This window comes from Pongo abelii, chromosome 16, assembly GCF_028885655.2.
Source record: "Pongo abelii isolate AG06213 chromosome 16, NHGRI_mPonAbe1-v2.0_pri, whole genome shotgun sequence".
Classification (NCBI taxonomy): domain Eukaryota; kingdom Metazoa; phylum Chordata; class Mammalia; order Primates; family Hominidae; genus Pongo; species Pongo abelii.
The window spans coordinates 68,889,151-68,909,216 of record NC_072001.2 but is presented as its reverse complement, the minus strand read 5'-3'; the positions used below and the strand labels follow the sequence as shown (position 1 = coordinate 68,909,216).

Below are 20,066 nucleotides of genomic sequence, written 5' to 3'. Positions count from 1 at the left end.
GGATACAGCTGCACCCAGGAAGCTCTCTTGGAGAAAGTTCTGGAGAGGACTCAGTTAAAAGCTGTTGGCTGCCAACACTCCTAGCAGCTGGAAGAATGAATGCTTCACTGTTGGAGAGGGAGAATCTAGGTGGCACACCATAATAGCTAATATATACCTATATAGATAGATAGATAGATAGATATAGATTAAAGAATTTCACAAAACAATCCTTCCTATTATATTTTCTGTTCTATTTCATTTTAATATGTTTGCACAAACTTTAGATTGATTTCATAATCTACTAATGGATCATGAATCACAATTTGGAAAAAACTGCTTTAGAGTATATACCCAGAAGTGGAATTGCTGGATTGTAGGGTATATGCATTTTCTTTCTTTTTTTTTTTTTTTTTTTTTTTTTTTTTTGAGATAGAATCTGACTCTGTTGCCCAGGCTGGAGTACAGTGATGTGATCTCGGCTCACTGCAACCTCCACCTTCCAGGTTCAAGTGATTCTCGTGCCTCAGCCTCCTGAGTAGCTGGGATTACAGGCTCCTGCCACCACACCGGTCTAATTTTTGTATTTTTAGTAGAGATGGGGTTTCACCATGTTGGCCAGGCTGGTCTCAAAGTATGTGTATTTTCAATTTTACTAAAATTTGCCAAACTGGTTTCCAAAAGAGTTGAGCCATTTGACTTTCTCACCAACAGAACACGTGACTTCCAGTTTTTCCACCACAGCCTTGCTAACCCTCAGTATTGTCAGACTAATTAATATTTGCCCATCTGATGGATGGGGTTTTATATATATATATATATATATATATTATATATAATTTTTTTTATTTTTTAAATTTTTTTTGAGATGGAGTTTCGCTCTGTTACCCAGGCTGGAGTGCAGTGGTGCAATCTCAGCTCACTGCAACCTCCAGTTCCCAGGTTCAAGCGATTCTCCTGCCTCAGCCTCCTGAGTAGCTGGGATTATAGGGGCACACCACCACGCCCGGCTAATTTTTGTATTTTTAGTGGGGACAAGGTTTCACCATGTTGGCCAGGATGGTCTTGATCTCCTGACCTCATGATCCATGCGCCTTGGCCTCCCAAAGCGTTGGGATTACAGATGTGAGCCACTGCACCCAGTTGGATGGGGTAATATATTAATAGTAAAGAATCTGAATGAAGCCCATCCTGAGATGAAAGTTTACAAATATTCCTAATGTTGTAGTATACCAAGACTTACTTCTTGCTAGCTATCAACCACCAAAAAACATGCATTTCCCTAATAATTAAGCAGTGTTCAATATTCAGTCATGTAAAATAGAAATCTAGTCTTACAAAATAAATCTTTTAGTCTGGTAATCTTTTATGACAACTAGCAGAGTGCATTGTATATAACAGTACAAAGATTGAGGGAATGAATTCTATGCCTAGGCACATGGCATTTAAGGTTTTACTTTTTAAAAATCCACAAGGCAGTGTGGTTTGGTAGAAGGCTATTGGCCCAGGGATTGTAAGGCGTCTAGCCATGTGATTTGGGAAAACTCATTACGCCTTTCTGAGCTTTAGTTTCTTCATCTCCAAAATAGGATTTTCCTATGTATCCAGTGTATTTCATGGGGAGTTTGGAATGCTGAATTCCAAGAACCGATTGGTATTTATGTAAAAGACAAAGTAAAAAACTAGGAATCTAGGAATCTGGATTCTAGTCCTAGCTCTTCTCATGCTTTTGGGTGTACTGTATATGACTTTGGACAAGTCACAGAGGGAAAATGGTCACTTTTTGAAAATGAAATGTTCACTAGATGATCACTGAGATTCATTCCTGCTAAAAATAATCCTATGTTCTGGATCAGAGAAACATGAAATCAATTTATGAGTGTCATTCTCATGAAGACATTATGATATAGGTCAGATGATAAACTGTAAATCCATTTTTTTAAAATTGCCTGCCTCACATTAACTTTTTTATAGCCCAGTCCATTTAGCCCTACCCTTGTCCAATTGTCCTACATGTTACCGAAACTCTAACCTTGAGATCTTCCTTTGCGACTGATGACCATATTTATTACCCTTAGTATTTCAACTCGTGGCCCTACCCTTGCAGCAAACAGGGCCTTACTTTATGTGATCATCAGAATTTGAAATGGAAGAATATGTTTCTTCTCTCTTTTCATAACGCCACTAATTCCCTTTTAGCATACAGCTAGTTAAAAATGAATTGTATTATTAGGGAGACTGAGGCAGGAGGATCACTTGAGCCCAGGAGTTTGAGACCAGCCTGTGCAACATAGTGAGACCTTATCTCAAAACCAACAAATAAAAACCAAAAAAAAAAAAACCCAAAAAACCAAAAAAATGAGCTGTATAATTATATACTCTCTTTAGCCTGACATCAAGGGTTCTGTGGATCTCTTTTCTTCAAATGTACCATCCATTACCTTCCAGAGAGAACTGCACAGGTAGCGAGCAGTTTGCACTGCCTGATTGTGCCATCTTCAAAAGCCTTTCTTTCGGCCAGGTGTGGTGGCTCACGACTGTAATCCCAACACTTTGGGAGACCGAGGTGAGTGAATCACCTAAGGTCAGGAGTTTGAGGCCAGCCTGACCAGCATGGTGAAACCTCGTCTCCACTAAAAATACAAAAATTAGCTGGGCGTGGTGGCGCATGCCTGTAATCCCAGTTACTTGGGAGGCTGAGGCAAGAGAATCGTTTGAACCCCAGAGGCAGAGGTTGCAGTGAGCCAAGATTGCGCCATTGCACTCCAGCTGGGGCAACAATAGCAAAACGCCATCTCAGCAAAGTAAAAAAATTTTAAAGAAAATAAAATAAAAGCCTTTCTTCCGTTTCAGATCTAATATAGTCAAGTAAAAGCCTCATCTCAATTTGACTTCCTTCTGTTTCTCTTTTAGCATAATTTTAAACTATGTAAGTTATTATGACATAAATCGAATACATCAATAAGATGTTTATTAAAATTAAATTTGCCGTTAAGATAATTACAATCAGATATGAATACTTGCAGGGTTATGAATGGGAAATGTAGAGGAAGGCTTTCCATTTCTAGGAGATAATAAAGTGATGCTGACACTACGGAGCCCAAAATAGCTTTGGGGGATTATTTAATTAACAAGGTAACCACCTTACAAGAGGCTTTAGAAATCTTTTTTGTTTTAAATTTAAATGTTTATTATTAAAAGTCTATTATTCTCCAAATCTTGAATAAGCTAATTGTTAAGAGTTTCTCCCTTCTGGACTAACTTTGCCCTTGATTTGGCGCGCCTGATATAACTAACTGATCAATTTCTTTGTCTGCATGCACATACGTAGGAAAAAACAAGATGCTTTTAGGGGCGGCAGCAGCTTAAATGCTTTCTCTCAATTAAGAGCCTTGTGTTGACAGTCTGAAAGTGTTCCAAATGAGAGACTATCTCCACCACACTAGAGAGGGGTAGGGGAGAGAGAAGCATAGGCCCTAGTCCCCTGCTCCTCTTAGGTAACATCAGGACTGGACATTGATGAACTTTCCACCAGGAATAGAAAGAAAGGAGAAGAGGAAGCTAGCAATCTCGAATGATGTCTGGAACAACTGATCATATTTCCTTAGAAAAATCAGCCTGCCAACACAGGGATGGATGAAGAAGCAAAGAGAAGAGATAGAAAATCCAGCCGGGCGCGGTGGCTCACGCCTGTAATCCCAGCACTTTGGGAGGCTGAGGTTGGTGGATCACTTGAGGTCAGGAGTTTGAGACGAACTCGTCGCCTGGCCAACATGGTGAAGTCCCCTCTCTACTAAAAATGCAAAAATTAGCTGAGCATGGTGGCATGCACCTGTAATCCCAGTTACTCAGGAAGTGTAATCCCAGTTACCTGGGAGGTGGAGGTTGCAGTGAGCCAAGATTGCGCCACTGCACTCCAGCCTGAGCAACAGAAAGAGACTCTATCTCAAAAAAAAAAAAAAAAAGAGAGAGAGAGAGAGAGAGATAGGAAATCCAATTAGATGACTGCTGCAAAATTTCAGGCTAAAAAACAAACCAAAAGATGTGGGTTTGAACTAGGTCAGTGGGAATGGGGATGAAGTGAGGGAGGATACTATTGATGTTAAGGAGATGACAACAATTCTTTTTCAAGATTAATTAGGTGTCAATGAATGAGGCAAAAAGAGGAGTTGATGACTCAGGTTTTGACTTTTTTTTTTTTTTTTTTTTTTGAGATGGAGTCTGTCGCCCAGGCTGGAGTGCAGTGGCACGATCTTGGCTCACTGCAACCTCTGCCACCTGGGTTCTACTGATTCTCCTGATTTAGCCTCCAGAGTAGCTGGGTCTACAGGTGCATGCCCAGCTAATTTTTGTATTTTCGGTAGAGACAGGGTTTCACCACGTTGGACAGGCTGGTCTCGAACTCCTAAAAAAAAAAAATTCAGTCTCCACAGGAGGCTTTAGCTTTTAGGTGCATGGTGAGTTCAACTATAAATTATTCAGGAAATGAGAAATTATAGGAGTAACAAGTTTGGGGTAAAGACAATGAATTCACCTTTAAATGCTGAATTTCAGGTATACTTGGGACTGAGCTATCTGGAGGCAGTTGAATATACAATCCTGAAGTGCAGGAGAGAGGTATGGACTAAAGACATGTGTGTCTCCTATTCTGAGTGATTATATAGACATAAAAAAGGAGGGCTTTTTTTTGTTGTTGTTGTTTATTCTCAATTGCAGGTGTTTCCCCTTGCTGGCAGAGTTCCTTTAAGTCTTGACAATAAAAAGGGCATTCTTGTTGTCCACCCTTGTAGGATGCATGTCTGGGCCAATGAATAAAAAGAAAAGACTTGCGGTGTCTGATTTGTTCTGCTTCAGCCTTCCCAAATAGCCTAGCTATAACAACAGTGCTGAGTTCATGAGAAAAGCTGACTCATATTTCCTGCAAGTCAGCACAGATATCCATCCTTCCAAAGAATTTGAACCTTTGGCCACTCCCAAAGAGAGTCAAAGTATTGCAACAATTTATGAGCATCTCTTTCTTTTGTTATATCTATTATAAAGATGCAAAGTAAAAACAAACAAACAAAAACACCTTTCCTTCTTTGTACCACCCTCAGCCCCATTCCCCAAACGACGATGTCCTTATCCTTCAGAGAAAGTCCAGCTTCTCTCAGGGTTGGTTCAAATGCTATCTATTTTTTCTATTTTGTCACCTTCAATTCTCACAATGAGAATTAATCACTCCACTCGCCTGGGCTCCCATAGCAACGAGTTTATCCATCTAGCATAGAATTTGTCATAGTTTGAGTTTTATTAAAGTTATATGCCTAGGAACATACTTTTTGCCTCTAATGTGTGCTTATCTGTCATTGTTTTCCTTCTGTGCCTAGTGCAGTGTTTTGTATACAAATGCTTTCTGAAGTGAATTTGTTAAAAGTTATGAAAATATTGTCTTACCACTTCAAGAAAGTCAGAGGAGTATACTTGGTGGTCAATGACAGTTAAAATACATATTTTTAAAACAACTCCCTTGCAGATAATTTAAGAAGTAAAAATTCAACTTATAAGGAATTGCTGAAAGAGGTAAAATTATTAATTTGAGGAAAATGTTGAGACGTGATCATTTTCAGAAATTTGAAAAAGTGCTATGTCAAAGATATGACTCCTCAGATGGCCACCAAAAGGGCAGAGACAGCAGTGGCTCAGACTGCTACAGCTCTCCTGTCGTTGGCCACTCTTCTCAAGCACCAGGTTTAGAATTTGTATTTCTTTTTTTTTTTTTTTTTTTTGAGATAGATCTTGCTCTGTCACCCAGGCCAGAATACTGGGGTGGGATCTTAGCTCATTGCAGCTTTGAACTCCTGGGTTCAAGCAGTCTTCCCAACTCAGCCTCCCAAGTAGCTAGGACTACAGGCATGTGCCACCATGTCTGTTTGTTTTTGTTTTTGTTTTTGTAGAGATGAGGTCTTGATATGTTGCCCAGGCTGGTTTCAAATTCCTAGGCTCAAGTGATCCTCCCACCTCAGCCTCTCAAAGTGCTGGTATTGCAGGCATGAGCCACCATGCCCAGTCAGAATTTCAGAATTTGTCACTTCTAACATGACTTTTCTTACTGTTATTCTTGAAAATTGTTCAGATAATTTCTTTTTTCTTTTTTCTTTTTGCAACCTCTGCCTCCTGGGCTCAAGCGATCCTCCCACCTCAGCCTCCCAAGTAGCTGGGACTACAGGCATGCACCACCATGATGGGCTAATTTTTGTATTTTGGTAGGGATGGGGTTTTGCTATGTTGCCCAGGCTGGCAGATAATTTCTTTCAAAAATAATTTCATCAGGTTTGCGTTTTTAAGAAACAAATGGATAATTTGACCACATTGCTAATAAATTTTAGTTTTTGGATTAAATACATTGGAATGTCACTCAAACACTGTTTCACAGTGAATACAACTTGTCAATGTGGATTCTGCTTTGTGACACATCTAAATAGTTTCTAATAGGCCATAGATCCCTGGTAGTTTTTCTCACCCATAAGGAAGCCCTGTAGCATAGCTATCAAGGACTGCTTTATAGGCCAGGTGTGGTGGCTCATGGCTGTAACCCCAACACTTTGGGAGACTGAGGAGAGCGGATTACCTGAGGTCAGGAGTTCGAGACCAGCCTGGCCAACATGGTGAAACCCCCATCTCTGCTAAAAATACAAAAATTAGCCAGGCATAGTGGTGGGCGCCTATAATCCCAGCTACCCAGGAGGCAAGAGAATCGCTTGAACCCAGAAGGTGGAGGTGGCAGTGAGCCAAGATCATACCACTGCACTCCAGCGTGGGCGACAGGGCAAGACTCTGTCTTAAAAAAAAAAAAGGATTGCTCTATAGAGGCTCCAGGTTTTCATTTAAAGATGTGAGAAACTTCTGGTATAGCAATTAAGGTGCATAGATTTAACAGGTGGAGAAGATTAGGCTGTACAACAGCTTGCGCTTCCATTGCTTTAAATGGTTATTGGTTTCATAGTTTTCCTTCATGCATCATTCAAATCACAGCATTTTAAAATAACTTCTAAGAAATAGCCGGATACAGTTCCACATATAAAATATGACAATTTCAGAAATGGCATGGGGCCAAAATTTATTATCCAAAAAATTCTATCTGGCTCATGTCTACATTGTTAGAATCCCTTGCCCAAATGACATCTAGGGTTTAGGTTTAACTGTGACTATAGTCACATATGCCTGGAGTGTTGAGAGGACTCCTGATATGACTGTTAAGGGGGGCTCTGAGGTACGATACTTCCTGGGTACACAGTCAAATGCTGCGTATTGGTTTTCTACTGTTTATTAATATTGTTCTTTAAGAAGCTATTTTCTCTGATTAAAAAAACCTTCACGCCTTTTAAACTTTTGAAAGGTTTTAGAATCTCATTGTGTATGCTACATGCAACTATATATCTATAACATTTTAATTGGTACTCTGTAGATGAAAATATTTGTGTATATATATATATGCACATATATATGTATAACCAACTAAAAGAGTGCTTTTGCTGTTAGTGGAATATTTTGATATGCCAAGCTACTCCTTAAAGAGGAATTGACCTGATACGTCTAGCAACGCTTAAAACTAACGAAAGGCTAAATCTGTGTCCAATGGGTAAAGAATTGGGAGGGTTCCCAACTGGACCTTAAAAAAAGCTTTTTAAGGTAGGGCACAACGGCTCATGCCTGTAAACCCAGCACTATGGGAGGCTGAGGTGGGTGGATCACTTGACCCCAGGAGTTCAAGACCGGCCTTAGGCAACATAATGAGACAGTCTCTACAAAAAACAGAAAAATTTGCCGGGTGTGGTGGTGGGCACCTGCAGTCCCAGCTACTCCAGAGGCTGAGGTGGGAGGATCGATTGAGCCTGGGAGGGAGGCTGTAGTAAGCCGTGATCAGGCCACTGCACTCCATCCTGGGCAACATAGCAAGACTCTGTGTCAAAAACAAGTTTTTTTTTACAGCTTTAATTGACATACAGAGGACTACATATATTTAAAGTATGCAACTCGATTGTTTTGTTTTGTTTTAAAGCAAAATCTTGCTCTGTCACCCAGGCTAGAGTGCAGTGGCACAATCTCGGCTCACTGCTGCCTCCGGCTCTGGGGCTCAAGCGATCCTCCCACCTCAGCCTCTCAAGTAGCTGGGACCACAGGCGCACGCCACCACACCCGGCTAATTTTTTGTATTTTTGGTGGAGACAGGGTTCTCGCCATTTTGCCAGGCTAGCCTTGAACTTCTGAGCTCAAGCGACCCTCTTGCCTCGGCCTCCCTAAGTGTTGGGATTACAGGCATGAGCAAAGGCGCCTGGCCTCAGAGTTATTTTTATAACCTTTATAGCATGTTTCCCCTTAAAATGTGCTGAAGTACTTTTTTATTGTCCCTCTTCTCCCACTAAACTGCAGTTTCCTGAAGGCAGAGGTTTTCTGTTTCCCTCACCACTGTGCACCCTCTGTATCGATGTCTGTTGACTGAATGAATGAATACAATGAAAGAACTAGAGGTAGGAAATAAAGTTGTAAACTTGGTTAGTAAAAGGCTACGCAATTTAGGAAAAGTTGACTTTAAAGCAGAGGGATTTTGGGGGTCCTGTTTCTTCTTTCATTTGTCCATGGAATAATGTCTAACATTTATTGAGTACTTTCAACCACTACACTAAGTACTTCACAGGTACTATAGAATTTAACTCCCGAGCAACCCCATGGGGGTAATCAAACTTTATTAACCTCATCTGTCAACAGCCATCAATGGTGGAGAGACACAGTCGGGTTTAAGCAGGCCGTATCCAATTAATCCAAAGTAATCGACACCCCGTCAGTCAACAATAGGTATTTCATCAACGTACTTTTCGGAGAAACCCCCTGAATTCCCCGCTTTACCTTTCTATCTTGGGACCGAAACCTACTCGGCGGTTGCTAACCCTTAAGGGAGTTTCCTGGAGAATCTGAGCACCCTTGGTGGAGGAGCCCCAGCTGCTCAGACCTACGAACCGAGCAAGGCAATCTCAGGACTCCCAGAGTGCCGGGGAGGAAGGAAGAAACAGCTCAGTTGGCGCGAACTGGATTCTTGTGCCTCTGGGTGACGAAAGGTGAAGGGATTGTACGCTTCGCCCACGCCAGCCTGGGGCTTGGGATCTCCTGACCCTACGGGGAACCACGGTGCGTTTCCCCAGCTACACCGCACGTCACGGGCTAAGGCGACTTAGTCCCGCCCACCTTCTCCGCCCCATCGTCAGTTTGGCGCTAGGACCCCACGACCCTCAACCCGGCCCTCTCCTCCCACTCGGGCCAGATCCGGCCTTCGATTGGTGCTCGCGGGCGTGATTCCCGCCCCCGCCCCTTCCGTCATTGCCAAGATGGCGCCGGTGGCGGTGGCCGCGGAGGCTAGAGTCGGAGAAAGAGGCGGAGGCAGTGGCGGCCGCGAGGGGAGGGGGAGTCCCGTCTGACTGAGACGGCAGGCCTGGGCGGGCGGGGGTGCCGCGAAGGGCGGAGCGCCGTGCTGGGGATGAGCTAAGCGGGCTCAGAGCGCCGCGGCATTCAGCCCCTCGTGTCCCGCTACCGCGCGTGAGGGAATCCGGCGCCGCTCTCCGAGCTCGACCCGCTGCTCGCACGGGAGCCAGCTGGGAGGTGAGTGCGGGGGCGGCGACCCGAGCAGCGGTGGCAGGTGGAGCTGTCACGGCCGGGAGAGGTGACAGCCGGGGGCGCGGGAGCGGGGCGGGCGGGTTCGGAGAGGCGGCACGGATGGCCGCGATCTCCGCCCGAGAGCTCCTGAGATCCGGGAGGTGCTCCGCGGCTCGGTCCGCCCCGGGATGGCGCGGCCGTGCTGAGAGTAGCACCCGCGCCTCTGCGTCGGACGCGTGGGGGGCTCCTGTGTTTTCATTCCAGATTTTCTATTCCAGGCTAGCCTGGGGCTGTTATTATTTGGGAGTGGGGGCGGGGAGGGGGAGGTCCTGGATCTGGGATTTTGACAAGCCCGTTACGTAAGTCGGAGGTGGCTTCCCGGAATCCCACCTGCTCCGTATCTGAGACAGGCGGCGGGGGGGGAACCCGGGGTGCCTGCAGGCCCACTTTTCCTCCCAGGGTCTGTCCAGCCTTCCCCGGCCCGCGGGCACGGGTTCTGCGTGAGCGCGGCCAGCGTCCAAGTTGGCCAGTTTTTTTCTAGTCTTTTTGGGGGGGTGTGTGGTGGGGGAAGGGAACGGTTCCTGGTTACCTCCATTCCTTTTGAAGTTTATTGCTTTCTGGAGGTGGGGGGCAGGAAAAACAGTAAAAAGCTTGTGACCTAAAATTGGGTCGCAGCGACAGCTTTTCATTATCGTGCTTTTAAATGACAGATGTGCTGGAACATTTTTGTTGTTGTTCCAATGTGCTTTTAATTCAAACGTATGGTTACGCCTAGAGCCGTAGAGGGAGGTTTTTGTCTTATAGGACAGTTATTTCTTGTTTGCAACAGCAGGACAGGCATCAGTCAACAGGCATGTATTTATTTGAGGAGAAAACGCGTGTCAGCCAGCTAGAGACCCGTGAGGGCAGAAATTGTATTACTCTGTGAATATGTTATTCTTTAAAATGTATTATACGTTAATGAAAAGAATAGCCCGAATGTAAAAGAAGTCTTAACAAGATTACAAGCTGTTATTTGGTGTGTATATAGTCTCATTCTATTTTCTGTTTACCCTAGTCTACCTCTTCTCTCCTTGGGGGAGGAGGTGGAGACACCTGTAAACAGTGTAGCCCCGGTTACGCTAATCTATTGTAGTACATTTGGGATTATTTTAAAAAGTATTCTGGGGGACCTAAGATTGGGTAATAAGTAAGGACTCTTGAGCAAGTTATTCAGTTTATGTTGATAGCGGTTCTGGGATTCGACTTCTGAAAACTTAAGTATACAAAATTTCTGAGCTGTTTGAACCCTGTTTGAACTTAAAATAAAATATTATATTTGGCTTCTTTTTTGGAAACTTTGTTTTGGGCAGAATTAAACATTTTCGGCAATTTTTACTTCATTTTCACGATTTCCCTTTGAACCACAGCTCTCAGTAGGAGTCCAGAATAGCATATGTTATCATCATCATTATATATAATATGTTACATAATTTTCTTTTTCTGAATGATTAAACATAGACCTACTTCACTGTGGAGTTTAATTTTGTTTTGTATTATTTTTTAAGCCCCTTCCATTCTGGGATCACTGTGGAATTTTATAACAATGTACTTGCTGAGAAAGTTAATTGATCTTGATACCAGTCGCAAATTGGGAATAAATATAGATAAATTTTGGCCCAAGTTTTAAACTTATATACACAAATTTACATTTTTGAAAATTGGTGAAGCAATATGAATTTTTTGTCTGTGCAAGAGAGCCAGGAAGTTGATGCTGATTTGTTCTGAACTTTTCCACATGAATTACCACTGGTTTAAAGAGTTATTGATTCTCAAGTTCCTGGAACTGTTGTCCTATTTCTGGTAACTTGAATAGTATTTAGTATAATTGGGAGTCTAGAAAAAGAGACTACATGACATTTATTAATTCATTAAAAAAATTATGGCAGAATTGTAAAATAAAATTAGCTGGGATTAATAGAATTTTAAAATAAAAGTAGCTGGGACTACAGGCGTGCACCACCGTGCTTGGCTAATTTTTGTATTTTTTGAGACAGGGTTTCGCCATGTTGCCCAGACTGGTTTTGAACTCGTGAGCCCAAGCAATCTGCCCGCCTTGGCCTCCCAAAGTGCTGAGATTACAGGCGTGAGCTACCGCACCCGGCCAGTTATTACTCTTACAACTGCTATTATAAAACTTGGTTTTCCACTGAGTGGTATTAGTTACATTATATTTTGTTGTTTGCAGAATTTTTCAAAGCATTCTATGTCCTACAAAAACCTAGTTAAAGCACTGATGCAGATAGAGGTGTTTGGTATATAATAAATCTTGTGCTATTCCTACTTAAATTGATGGTGCGTTGTTCTAGTTGGAAAACAAAAGTTGCTCTAGCAGGAAAATTGACTTGTTATTCTTGCCTTCTCTGATGTCAGAGACTTATCTTTGTGGGATTTTTCCTTTTTCCTACCACAGGTAGAAGAGGGACTGAGATTAGCTGATACATTTTTCTTCCTTTCTTCTTCTTATTTTTTTTAATCTAATACCCTAGATTGATTGTTTATTCAGTAGAATTTGTGAGAGGATGCTGGGCGTGGAGGGAGTCAAGCACACCACACTTTATTATTGTATATCATAGTTATCACTTTGAATTCTACAAGACCAATGTAGAAATGTACTTTTAAGAAGTGATTAGGCCCTATGAGGTGGCTCACGCCTGTTATTACAGCCGTTTGGGAGGCCAAGGCAGGAGGATCCCTTGAGCCCAGGAGTTTGAGACTGCAGTGAGTTATGATTGTGCCACTGCACTCCAACCTGGGCAACAGAGTAAGACCCTGTCTCAAAAAACAAAAAGTTTTTTTAAAACTTAGCATTTTATAAGAGTAGAACAATTTTAATAGTCAAATGCATTATAATATGGAAATGGTGAAATTAATGATAATCTATATGGTGGATACAGCTTCTAAAAATCATTTTTAAAATGTACTGACATAAGAAAGTATAATATAATATTAAGAGAAAGATTAGAATATAAAGAAACATACGTGTAAATGGCAAAAAGATTTGCAGGAGACATATAAAATAGTAAGAGATGTTATCCCTGGGTGATAGGATTATGGGTAATTTTTATTTTAGTTTTTGTTCTTTTCTCTGTTCTGAATGATTATTACTTTTTTTTTTTTGAGACAAGGCCTGGCTCTATCACCCAGGCTGGAGTGCAGTGGCGTGATCTCAGCTCACTGCAACCTCCACCTCCTGGGCTCAAGCCATCCTCCCACCTTGGCCTCTTAAGTAGCTGGGACTACAGGTGTGCACCACTGTGCTTGGCTAATGTTTGTATTTTTTGAGATGGGGTTTTGCCATGTTGCCCAGACTGGTCTTGAACTGGTGAGCCCAAGTACTCTGCCCGCGTTGGCCTCCCAAAGTGCTGAGATTACCGCACCTGGCCGGTTATTACTCTTATAATTACAAAGAAGACATTGAAATATTTTCAAGGGTCATAGGAGAAAATACTGAAAATCCCAAATAACTATTGCTACAGTAGGAAAACTATCTTAAGATTCATTGTTAGCAAAACTAACCCAAAATATCATGCTTATTTGCATTACACAATAATAGACACAGCTTGTAATTTAGATGAAGGTGTTCTCTTAACCAGCACTGGCCAGGCGCAGTGGCTTACGCCTGTAATCCCAGCACTTTGGGAGGCCGAGGCGGGCGGATCACAAGGTCAGGAGATCGAGACCATCCTGGCTAACACGGTGAAACCCTGTCTCTACTAAAATACAAAAAATTAGCCGGGCGTGGTGGCGGGCGCCTGTAGTCCCAGCTACTCGGGAGGCTGAGGCAAGAGAATGGCGTGAACCTGGGAGGCGGAACTTGCAGTGAGCCAAGATAGCGCCACTGCACCCCAGCCTGGGTGACAGAGCGAGACTCTGTCTCAAAAAAAATAAAAATAAATAACCAGCACTAACCTTGTAATAGTTTTACATATGTGGATTTTTGTGTCATTAAACATTGCTTCTCTCCAAGCTTTTTCTTTCCTCCACCAAAGCTGTTCTGTGTTGACAGTGCCACCTATTGATGGATTCCTCTGCTTAGTCATTTCCCCATTACTTCATCAGTCAGTAGGCAATGGTCTTTGATTATGAGATGCCAGATAATTTGCTAGTTACTGAGATTACAAAGGTAAATAAATGAATAGTGATTTCTGCCCTCAGACCCTGGGTCAGAATTTTGCTTTTTGGACCATCAGTACATATTATGTACTCTTCTTTTCCTGTTTCTCTGCCAATAGCCTGGCACCTTAGGCAGTATCTTTTTCCTGGTGCTCATATCCTTTTGTAACTTTCTTCATGGGAAGGTATGCTGTGAGTTCTAGATAACAAATTTACAAATAAATTTTTGAAACATTACTTGATTGTAGGTTCGGGAATCCTATATTTAGAAGGGCTGGGTATATATTCATTTATGGCCGTTATTATTTTTAAAATGTGTGACACTTTCTTAGTTCCTTCTTTGTGCTTCCTTCTGTTAAAAATCACAAGTAGAAAACAAGAGAGAGGAGACAAAAAAGAAAGAGGTAGAAAGATATCAAGGGAATTTTCCTGCTAGTGTTATACTTTATTTTCACTGAGAATAGTGAGTCATTAAAATGTATAGTAAGAGAGATACTGTTTCTGATATACTTTGTTAAAACCTGTCTCCCTTGATCTGTGTAAAAATGTGTTTTCCATATGTAAAAGTGTATATACATACATAAGCTTACACAGTTTAGCTGTTTTTGTTTTCAAATGAAAGCTGAAATATGAAGATCAGAACTTTATTAAATTTCTTAATTTTATTGTAATATTGTTTTGTAGATGAGAGATTTTTATTTTTGAAAAGTTTTAAAAATAAATAGCAAAAATGTATACACCCACGTACCCACATATACAATGTTAACATATTTCATTTTTGCTTCAGATATATATTTAATTTAAAATAACTATTTATATCGTAGTTATCACATTGAATTCTAAAAGAGCAATGTAGAACTTTATACTTTTCTTGAATATTACAGATCATGTTAAAGTCCCTTTTGTTCTCCCCAGTTTTATCCTCTTCACCTTCATCTCCCCTCCCAGAGGAAATTGTTGTAATGAATTTGATTTGTATCCTTCTAGTTTATCTTTTAATAAACTATATATATGAGCAATGACATGGCATTGCTTTGGGTGCTTTTGAAGAACATGTACATTGGAGTACATTTCAAATCATACTCCCTTGGTGTGACTCTTGACTCTGCTACTTAATTTTGTGACCTTAGGTAAGTTATTTAATCCTTTACATGCCTCAGTGTCCTCATCTATCACATAGGGATGATAGAGGTGTCCACTTCATACAATTGTTGTAAAAATTAAATGAGCTTATTTTTTTGTTTTACTTATTTTTATTAATTTTTTTTTTCTTTTTAGAGACTGGGTTTCATCATGTTGCCCAGGCTGGTCTCAAACTCTTGGGCTCAAGCAATCCTACCACCTTGGCCTCCCAAAGTGCTGGGATTACAGGCATGAGCAACTGTGCCTGGCCTAAATGAGCTAATTTATATAAGGTGGTTAAAACTGAGCCTGGCACTAAAAAAAAAAACAAAACATGTCTGTTCTAGTAAGTTTAAGCAGCTATTAATATGATTGTGTCATGGTATAATGGATTTTAAAGCTTGCTTTTTTCATTTTATTTTTTTCTGCCCTCAATCCTTGTTGATACTGTAGGTCTAGTTCATTTATTTACACAGCTGTATAGTGTTCCAGTGAATGAATATAAACAATTTATCATTTCCTCTATTGATGAGCATTTAAATTGTTTTCATTTTTTATCAATTATAAACATTGCCTCATGAATATTCTTGTAGCTCCTGAAGCAACGTGCCATAGTTTCTCCAGGTCATATACCTGACTGTCAAATTACTGGGTCCTAGGATATAAATATTTTTCCCTTTATAAGATATTTATAGGATATTGCAAACAATTTCTGTTTTTTTCATATCCTTGCCAGCAGTTAGTGTTATCAAATTCTTTGATTTCTTACTGATTTGTAAGTTTTTTTGTTTGTTTTTAGGTATTTTCAGGATAGTTACAAATGTTAGGAAAACTTATTTTTATTTGGCTTTTGAAGTTTCCAGATCTCTTGAACAGTGACCAATATGGACCCAAGTTACTGTAATTTTGTCCTATGGTATATATTGTTGATAGTGAGCTTTCCAATATACTTTCTCCAAGTATGTTTAGTTATGCTCCTTTTCTGAGACCATGAGGAAGTGTTTCAGTGTTTCAGAATTCAATGTGATAACTGTTATATACATAGTTATTTTCTATTAAATATATATCTGAAGCAAAAATGAAAAATGTTAATGCTTTATATATGAGTATGTGAGTGTATACTACATTTTTCGGTAATTTTATTTTTAAAACTTTTCAAAAATAAAAATGTCTCATGTACAAAACAATATAACAACAAAAAGAATTTAATAATTTTTTTTTTTTTTTTTTTTTTTTTTAGAGACAGGATGTTGCTCTGTCACCCAGGTTGGAGTGCGGTGGTGCGATCATGGCTCACTGCAACCTCAACTCCTTGGGCTCAAATGATCCTCCTACCACAGCCTCCTGAGTAGCTGGCACTACAGGCACATGCCACCATTCCTGGCTAATTTTTTTTTTTTCTTGTAGAGACTAGGTTTTGCCATGTTGCCCAGGTTGGTCTCAAACTATGTGCCTGCCTTGGCCCCCCAAAGTGCTGGAATTATAATTGAGAGCCACCATGCACAGCCTTTATAAATTTCTGATCTTTGTATTTCAGCTTTCATTTAGAAACAAAAAAAATATTTACCACTACAAAAGCCACGTGGATTTTTTTTTTTTTTTTTTTTTTTGAGACAGAGTCTCGTTCTGTCACCCAGGCTGGAGTGCAGCGGTGGCTCACTGCAACCTCCGCCTCCAAGGTTCAAGCAATTCTTGTGGTTCAGCCCTCCCAAGTAGCTGGGACTACAGGCATACACCACCATGCCTTGCTAATTTTTGTATTTTTTGTTATAGGTGGGGTTTCACCATCTTGGTCAGGCTGGTCTTAAACTCCTGACCTAAAGTGATCTGCCCGCCTCAGGCTCCCAAAGTGCTGGGATTACAGGCATGAGACACCATGCCCGGCCCAGGTGGAATTTTTATTAATATAATTAATACCACAGTTTTGCTTTAGTCCCAAATTTGAGTGGCCGACTCCTGCTTGGAGGAGGGTTTTCTGCTCCTGTAGTGCTTACCAATTAAGGAATCAAAATGTGTACATAAAAAAATGACTTATAGGCACTTACACATACAGTATTCTAAATGGTTCATCAATGTTGAGATTATTTTGCACAATACTACCTGTATTTCTGTTTTTGTCCAACCCACTATACATGACTTAAAGGACTAAAATCAGATTGGTTAAGGCAATAACTTCCCCATATTTTTATTATTTTTATTTAATTTGAATAAATATTTTCTTATAAAATATGTTTAGATTTACAGAAAAGTTACAGGGAGTTAAGGTATACCTTGCACCCAGTTTCCCCTATATTTTTTTTTGTAAGAAATGGGGGTCTCGTCATGTTTCCAGCGTCTGACATTTCAATGTTAAATTTGTCACCGTTAAGGAACCAATATTGGTACATTACTACTAACTAAAATTCATTTATTTGGATTTCGTTAGTTTTTACCTAAGGTTCTTTTTTGGTTCCAGGATCCTATCCAGAATACAACAATACATTTAGTTGACGTCTTCCCTTAGCTTATCTGGGCTGTGATGGCATTTCAGACTTTCCTTGTTTTTGATGACTTTGATAGTTTTGAGGAGTATTGGTCAGGGATTTTGTAGAATGTCCCTCAGTTTGGGTTTGTCTGATGTTTTCTTCATGGTTAGACTGGGATTATGGGTTTGGGGGAGAAAAGTCACAGAGATAAAGTGCCGCTCTCATTGCATCATATCAAGGAGAAATACTATCAGTACGGCTTATCACTGATATTGTTAACCTCGGTCACCAGGCTGAGCTAGTGTTTGCCAGGTTTCTCTACTGTAATGTTTTCCCATACTCTTCTTTTTGGAAACAAGTCATTAAGTGTAGACCACACCCAGTGGGTCTGTTTTCTTAAAGGGGAGCTGTCTATAAAATTATTTGGAATTCTTCTGCTATGGATAGTCTTTTTTTCTTCTCTGTTTATATATTTATTCAATCATTTATTTATATATGTGTGGACTCATAGATGTTTATTTTATACTTGGGGTCATAATCCTATACTACTTTATTTATTTTGTTGCTCAAATTGTTCTACCAACAGGACATAGTCCATTGTTTTGTTTTTTGAGTACTTCCTTACTTTCTGGCACTAGAAGAAGTTCCAGACTCATCTTGTATATTTCCTGCCCCAGCCCTAGAATCAGCCATTTTTCCAAGGATCCCTGGTTCTATTTTTTGGTGAACCATGTTAGAAACCAAGATCTGGTTACTCAGTGTGCTCATTGCTGTTGGAATATCATGACTTCTAGGCCTTTTCAGTGTATAGACCTGGAAAATATATGTATGTATACACATATATAACTATTATCTGTATCCATATTGAGGTAAACTTGAGTTCATACTGATGTCTTTGACTATCAGTACTATATAGTTCATTCTAGCTTTACTGTGCTATCTATTACCTCTGTCTCCAAAAGTGAGAAATCTGGCTCACGCCATCTGACATCCATTAACTTATTTGTTCAGTCCCATCGTCCATGTACAGCACTTTTAGAATTGTTAACCTGTATCTCCATGAGAAATGCCTTTACCAAAAGCAGTGCTTATGTACAGTTCTTTTTGTTGTTAGAGTTTCCAGTTTCAAGTTTCCCAAAACTTGAAACCTTTCCCCCTGACATCTGTATTTTAATTTTATTTTTAATAAATTGATCTAAATTACATGGTAATTATATATAAAGCTTATAAAAAATTTCCCTTGCCCAACTATAGATCTTTAGCTTCAGATGTGTTTTTTTTTTCCTCCTGACTTTTGTGACCAAAAAAAAAAAAAGATCCCTTCCATCAGTAGTATTTCCTGAGGTTTAGTCAGAATAGCACTTCTTCATTTGGTTGTTAGTTGACGTCTTTACATTTGGACTAAGAATTTTTATTGCTTCAGATATTTTTAGTGGTACATATTGATAAATGCTCTTTGATAGAGCATTAAGATTACTGCAACTAAACAAATATGTAATAATATTTGAGAGCTTAAAATGTACTTGTATTCTTGTAGTAACTTTGTATGTTTTAGCTAATTTAACTCCCCCAAGAAGTCTATGAGGTAAATAATTATTTTGCCCATTTATTTTTATTTTATTTTTTTGTTTTCAGGGGGTGTGTATGTGTGTATGTGTGTGTGTTATTTTGCCCATTTTAAAGATGAAGAAGTTAAGACACAGAGATGTTAAACAACTTGTCCGAGGTCACATTGCTAGTAAATGACAAAGCTGCAGTTTGCAACCAGTCTGATTGTGGAGCCTGCACTCTTACTCACTTTGGCATATTATCTTTAAATAAATAAGAAAAGTTCGAAGAGTAGTAAGGGTAATGAAGGAAGTAAAACAGGGTGATCTGAGAGAATGAACGAAAGAGGGTCCTTGGAGTACTTCTTGGGGAAGCCGTCTCTTTGGAGATTGACACTGGACAAGCAAGAAGGAGCCAGAAATGTGAAGAGCTGAGTGAGGAAAGAGGAATATCAAGTGCAAAGCCTTGCAATGCAAAGGGGCTTGGGATGTTTGAGAGCAGAAAGGCACCTGATGTGGCTAGGCGTAGTGAACAAGGGTGAAAACAGTCTATGAGGGCCTGTAACACTTACTATATGTGAGGTCCCGTGTAGTACATTGTTTAGTATTCACAGTCACCTACTATCTCAGTTTTGCAGATGAGAAAATTGATAGAGTTGTCTGTATCAATGACAAGGGCGCTTGTGGGGCCCTAAAATCCTTTTTCTCTTATTTACTCTTTATCCCACTGTAGTTTAATTTCTGTTTTTTCATATCACTAAACTTGCTCTTGTAAAGTAACCAGTGACAATAATACTTTCTCAAGAAACTCTGCCCCATGACTTCCACTATGCCATCCCCTTTTGTGTATTCTCTGCCGACATGTCCCATAAACAGTGGTGTTTCTGAGTTGGCCAGTTGCTCTTCTCAGCCTTCACATTGTTCTAAGTTACAGTTATCCCTATAGTTTCAGTTACCATGTATCTACCCATTACTCCCCAGGACATTTTTTCTAGCATCAGTATCTTTCCAAAGCATCAGATTAGATTATTTTATTTATTGTCTTCACTTCAACTCTTCTTGTCCAAACTGGACTTTATTTACCTATCTATAGTTTTTCTTTCAAAGACATCATGGACTACTGTTGACTTCATCAACCAAGGAAGAAACTTTGAAATCATTCATGATTTCT

General features: G+C 40.2%; 1 protein-coding gene and 1 long non-coding RNA gene across 7 annotated transcripts in view; one reads left to right on the top strand and one right to left on the bottom strand.

The window, feature by feature from the left end:
• LOC129050491 (uncharacterized) overlaps nt 1–9,176 on the bottom strand; it is a 70,469-nt gene extending 61,293 nt beyond the window's left edge. The window contains exon 1 of the long non-coding RNA XR_008514142.1: nt 8,866–9,176. This is a non-coding gene — a long non-coding RNA (uncharacterized LOC129050491). The remainder of the gene's footprint in view (nt 1–8,865) is intronic.
• A 138-nt stretch (nt 9,177–9,314) lies between these two features.
• DENND4A (DENN domain containing 4A) overlaps nt 9,315–20,066 on the top strand; it is a 144,237-nt gene continuing 133,485 nt past the window's right edge. For 2 of the 6 annotated variants that reach the window (XM_054532807.1, XM_024232690.2), the window contains exon 1: nt 9,324–9,612. The gene's annotated coding sequence lies outside the window, so the exon portion shown is untranslated. Of the gene's footprint in view, nt 9,613–20,066 lie in introns of all 6 variants that reach the window. The other 4 variants (XM_054532805.2, XM_054532803.2, XM_024232687.2 and 1 more) reach the window with 3 other exon arrangements.